This window comes from Hibiscus syriacus, unplaced genomic scaffold, assembly GCF_006381635.1.
Source record: "Hibiscus syriacus cultivar Baekdansim isolate YM2019G1 unplaced genomic scaffold, ASM638163v2 tig00111210_pilon, whole genome shotgun sequence".
NCBI lineage: Eukaryota > Viridiplantae > Streptophyta > Magnoliopsida > Malvales > Malvaceae > Hibiscus > Hibiscus syriacus.
In genome coordinates, this window is record NW_024063021.1 from 3973681 (window position 1) to 3980060 (window position 6380).

Below are 6380 nucleotides of genomic sequence, written 5' to 3' on the forward strand. Positions count from 1 at the left end.
ATATTCTTGCATTGCGCTTCATTTTAAATTGCAATTGCATTTTATATGCATGAATATCCTATGGATACCATTTCCTAGCTTCTTGATTATCTATCATGTAGATGACTCTTTTTCTTTATCAGTTTATGGGTCTAAGATTGGTTTCTTTTATGGGATTGAGCTACTCCTAAATACCTTGGTTTGTACAATTTATCTTAATTCTTTTGCTGCACCTCTTACGTCAAGTTTAGGTGGGCTCTTACGCATCCTTTGCCTGTTGAAGAATACGAGAAACTGAAAAAGATTCAAATGAAACCAGATTTCTTGGATATGGTTCCTTGGTATTCAGGGTAAATATTTATTATTTCTTTTTCATTTACCCTTTTCTTATCACTTCTTTTCCATACTATGTGGTGGGAGCAAAAATATTTCAATCTTTTGACCTTAGTATGCTTGTCCCCAATTTTGCAGAACCTCAGCCGACTTGTTCAATACTGTTTTTGACCTCCTGGTATCTGTAACACTGTTTGTCGGCCAGTTTTACTTGTGCATGATGCAAGTATAGTTCTGAATCTTGATTTTTGTATGCATTCAATATAGTTTCTTTTTGTATTATTAGGCAAAAAGTCCTAAAATATTTTCCATCAAGGATTCACTTTCTATCACTTCCTTTCTGTGTTTCTCAGGCTGCAATGAGCAAGGTTCACGAAGGAGCTCATGAACATGATCTTTTTTATGATCACTTGAGTGAAAAAGAAATCTATGGTTTGATTTCATGGCTGATACTGGTGATGGTGGAAACTCATCATATGCTGTGGCTCGGCTGCTTGCTCAACCTTTGCTTCAGCTTACTAGAGATGATTCTGTGATTACACTGCCACGTGGGGACCTGCTACTCATCGGAGGAGATCTTGCGTAAGTTGCTGCAATGTCTTGGATATAATTGTAGTTGTCTCTATAAAATCAAATTTTAACATTGATGGTTTATTATTTATGAAGCCAGAGCCTCTACGTTGCACTGAATGTTTGATTGATGATTTGGTCAGCAAAATGTGTTGTTGGTTTATACTCGCAACTTGTTTGTTTGTAGGTATCCTAATCCATCAGGATTTACTTATGAAAGGCGTTTCTTTTGTCCTTTTGAATATGCTCTTCAGCCTCCAGCATGGTACATACCGAATCACATAGCAGTAAACAAGCCTGAGTTACCCGAAGGGATACCTGAACTCAAGGAATACAAAGGACCTCAGTGTTTTCTCATTCCTGGAAATCATGATAGGTCTTACATGTTTAGCCCAAATTCTATCTTGGGTAATAGTCGTTTTTTATTTTTATTTTTTTAAGTTGGCAACAATTTCTATGTGATCTTATTATACGTTGCACTAATTTTATCATGGTCTGAACACTTGTTACATTTTTCCTTGGCAGAACTAGAACTAGAAAAGTAGAAGTTTATTTTGTTTCAAAGAAGGCTTCTACTAGTATTCCTATTAAAAAGCTCCTCCATCTCTAATAGAATTATGCTTTAACTTTACAGATTGGTTTGATGGGCTTAATACTGTTATGAGGTATATATGCCACAGGAGCTGGTTGGGTGGGTGGTTTATGCCTCAAAGGAAGAGTTATTTTGCTTTGCAGCTCCCAAAAAGATGGTGGGTATTTGGTCTTGATTTATCACTTCATTCTGACATTGATGTGTACCAGTTCAAGTTCTTTTCTGAATTAGTAAAGACAAGGTAATATTTAATCCTAAGATCTGTCCTCTGTTATGTTTGCTTCTAATTTTACATTTTGATTTGTCTATGATGAGAAAATGCAACTAATTTAAGGAGGGGGATATATTTGTAACTTAAAGGAGAACTCCTTTACTTTTTTGTGATGTCATATGAATGGTCTTGCATTAATGTGTTCCTGAGACATTGCAATAATGCTGATACTCATTTCTTGAGTCATCTATGCTACATTTGATGCGCAAGGTGTACTGGCTTTGGTTCACATAACATTATAATTCATATTATACGCTGTGAATATATCACAAATTTTGATTTCTCAACACAGTGCATACCTTAATAAGTATTCTCACTTGGAATGTTCACTGTTATATGTATACACTTAGTTGTGGAAGAAGTTTTTGAGCTAGCAGATATTTATGCTTTCAAATCTGATACTAATTCATATTACAGTTAGTGGCATAAACTATTAGACAATAGTATCGACTGTTGCTAGGTTCAGCTTTATCTGCTAAATGTTTTCTGGTTGAGAAAAATTTCATCTCCACCATTTTCCTTTTCAGGTTTGAGAAAATGATTCTGTGATCATTATGACACATGAACCACACTGGCTTCTTGATTGGTACTGGAATGGTGCTTCCGGTGAGAATATTTCACACCTGATACTTGATTACTTAAAAGGAAGGTGTAAGCTTCAAATTGCCGGAGACCTGCATCATTATATGCGCCATTCATGTGTTTCATCAGAAGGCCCGGTTCATGTGCAGCATCTTCTCGTAAATGGATGTGGAGGGGCATTTTTACACCCCACTTACGTGTTTAATAATTTTAGCAAATTTTATGGGAAAACATACGAGTGTAAAGCAGCTTATCCTTCTTTTGATGATTCAAGCAGAGTACACTTCCTTTCTTTACCATTTCATAGATTTAATTTGCCTAGTTTCCTCTGAATTCTCATTCCTCCTGGGGTTGTGATGTAGATTGCATTGGGAAATATCTTGAAGTTTTGAATTTAGAACTGGCAGTTTGATTTCATTGGTGGCATTATATACTTTATATTGGTTTTCTCTACGTTTCCACATGTAAATTTCTTTTGAAATTCATTGAATTTGGTTATATTTGACTTGATTATTCTAGCTTCAGCTTTCACTGGACCTAAAATGACCTGATTATTAGGATCCCATCCTTCACTGACTCTCTTGTTCTGTTTATTTATTTACTTATTTATCATTACAAATTTGGGTGAAGGGAATGGGGTTACATGGGCTTGAGCCCTATTCTTTCATGCCAACATACAATAACCTTGTCACTCAAATTATGGCTTTGTTGGCCGTTGACTCGCTCTCTAATTGGAAAGCTTATATGCAGTATGATATTGTTTTACTGTGTCAGGTAGGATAACTCTGATACCGAAGTGACTGATTTCTTTCCTGCCTTTTCATAGTGTAAGCTCGACCACATTTTACAAGACGATTCATTTTCTGGTCATTTGAGGAGTTTCTTTGGCACAGTATGGAGCGCTTTTGTATATGTGCTGGGACATTCTTTTGTATCATTGGCTGGTTTGCTGATTGCAGCAATTGCATTTGTTCCTTCCAAATTAGCGCGGAAGAAACGTGCAATAATTGGAATTCTTCATGTATCTTCACATCTGACTGCAGCCCTTATTCATATGCTGCTCTTGGAAATAGGTCTGGAGACGTGTATCCGGCATAAATTTTTATCAACTTCGGGTGGTTTACATTCTAATAAACTTTTGTGTAATATTAAGATGGTTAACATTGTTGCAGTGATCACCTCAACATTAATGCCTTGCATTATAATATGCTCCAAGCAATTTAAAGTTGTTCTAACCTCCATGAATAGAGGTTTTCAGGACTACTATTTTCGTGTCAATTTTATTTGAATGATATAAAAAATTTCAATATAATCAACACCAACATTGGCCTTTTAATTTCATTTGATATCCAGAGTATTCTTTTTGGTGGAAGTTAATGATGGTTAATTGCTGTGTTCAGGTTATCACACTTTATACCAGTGGTACCAATCAGTGGAAATTGAGCATTTTCCAGATCCTACAGGTCTCTGCTCTCGTATTGAGCAATGGACATTTGGCCTCTACCCATCAAGTATCTCTGTCTGCATTTGATGTTCCAGAGGTAAGAAGCCTATCCATGTTGGGGAGATATACTTTTTTCTGTATTGATGGAGGAAACCTTGCCAGGTTATGGCCGTCACTCGAAGCGACATCTGCAGCGGAGGTGCTGTCATATATTATTCTTCAGTCTTCCTGTACATCTGGGTTTTCTCCACCCCTGTTGTTTCTTTGGTGTTTGGAAGCTACTTATATATCTGCATTAACTGGCTTCACGTACACTTTGATGAGGCTTTCTCTTCTCTCTGAATCGCTAGCTACAAGTCGTTCACTCGATTTCACATAAACCGTGATGGTTATCTTGAAGTTTTCACTCTTGTAGTCGATAAGGTGAGAAACCAGTTTGTATTAACTTCCTGATGTGTTTCTCTTTAGGTTTCTCGTCGCGTTTTGCATTTATATATGCATGCCATTAGCTCATGCTTGAGGAAGAAAGAACGTTCCCATAGATATAGCTGGGAGTCAGTACACTAGGCCACCGAACTATGTGTTGTTGATGTTTGTAGAGCCATTGTTAATAAAACGGTGAACACTAAGGATTGTTGACCAATTTGTTATTAAAACAGAGAAACCTGATTCTGTAACAAGTAATGGTTCAGTTTGTCACTGAACGTGGTGGTAACATCATTTCGATTCTTTCATTTAGGAAAATCAATTTAGGAGGAAAAAAAAAGGTAAAAAGAAGAAAGGTAGAGATCTACATGAAAATCTGATCTGCATCTAAGCTTTTGCTTCATTTCTTATATTTTGCAAGATTTTCAAAATTTTCCAAGCCATCGGCAGAAGTTCAAGGAATATCTTTATTTATACTCGACTCTTTTTACAATTAACAATATAACCAGCATTTAAGATCGGAACCTAAGGAAATTAAATCTCATTCTTATTTCTTTTGGTAGATGCTAAACTATTTGGTAATACTTTTAAAGAGTGGTGGAAAAGAGATTTAAAAAAAATGTTTTATGGTTGTTTTGTTTAAAATTTAAGTGTTTAGAGTTGTGTTAAAAAATGATTTTGAGTAGATAAAATATATATTAAACATTACTTTTGAAAATAAAAAAGAACTAGCGAAATAAATGAGGATAAATTAATAATTTTACTCAAGAGTGATTTTGAAAGCCTAAAAGCTAGAATTTTTTTAGGTTTTTAAAAGCACTTTTTAAACCAAGGTGAAAAAGGATTTTTGGCCTAAAATGTTATTATTTGCGTTGCTTCCAGTTTTAAAAACACTTTTAAGTCCTAAGTTTTTTTTTTGAAAAGTATTCCTCAAGTTATCTAATAATTACAAAGTTCGGTGTTATGTTTGGTATTATTTTTGAAAAATGATTTTAAAAAGTGCTCTAAAAAGTACTTTTAAAAAGTGCAATATAAAATTTAGTTGTTTGAAATTACTGATAAAAAAGTAATTTTAGAAAAAATGACAATTTTAAGTATTATGTTGTAAATTAAAATTAAATAATTGAGGATAAAAATATAATTTCACCCAAAAAGTGATTTTCCACATCAAAAGCTAGAAATTTGAAAATTACTTTTTCAATCATGATTTTAAATCAAAGTTTGAATGTTTGGTATTGCTTATGGGGTGAAAAATCACTTTTCCATTGCCAGCAGTATTCCCGTCAGGTCAACAAGGTTTCTTGTAATAAGTCCTTATTGAATGCTTTAAGGACCGGACCAATTCTAATGGACTTGTTGAGTCTAATATGCTCAAATGAACCTTTTGGGATGTTATGGGTTCATGATTTTATGCATCATTGATGACATTCTACCTCATCGTATTTCTAGAATGGAGTTGGAGTTAGTGATCTTGGAATTGCCTCAAAACTGGTTTGTCCCTTCATTATATTGATTGCCTTGACTTATGATTTTGTCATCATGTAATTTCTGTTGATCGTACAAATCTTTGGTAACTCTGATGTAGGTCACCCTAGCTTCAACGAATGTTGTTGTTAAAGATAAGAATGCCCTTTGCTTGTTTCCATCTAGGAAGACAACAAGGATCCTGCACAAGCAAGAAAGCTCAAATACAATGGTTAATAAAAAAATAAAGGATTAATAGAGATGGTTGTGGAAGGTATAGATGAAGAAGTAAAAGTGTGATGGTGATGGAATTTTGAAGGTGGTATCTCAAAGAAGACTCAAAGAAGAACCAATATTAAAGAACAAAGACCCAAACTTTACATGCTTCTTTAAAGGATGGTATAAACGGGCTTGGACCTACTATTTATAATGGAGATAGGAACCACAAGTATCATAGTGGAAATAGATTGGGGGGATGCCGCAAGCATACGCTCAATAAGTCGATAAAGTTCAGTTAAGAACTAAATAGATAAACTCTCACAATATTTGATTGAATAAAGTTGAATTGGTTGATTACAAAATGAAATGCTAAAGTTATTTATAAGCCTAAGGATGCCTAGGATACAATTTGTGCATGGTGTTAATAAAAGGCTTTAATGATTGAACATCCATGGATGAATGTTCATTCCCTAAGTAGGTAGGTACATTGCACGCCTAGT

At 34.7% G+C, this 6380-nt stretch overlaps 1 pseudogene; it reads left to right on the forward strand.

Moving 5' to 3' along the window:
* LOC120155976 overlaps positions 1-4569 on the forward strand; it is a 51972-nt pseudogene extending 47403 nt beyond the window's left edge.
* Positions 4570-6380: the final 1811 nt, after the last annotated feature.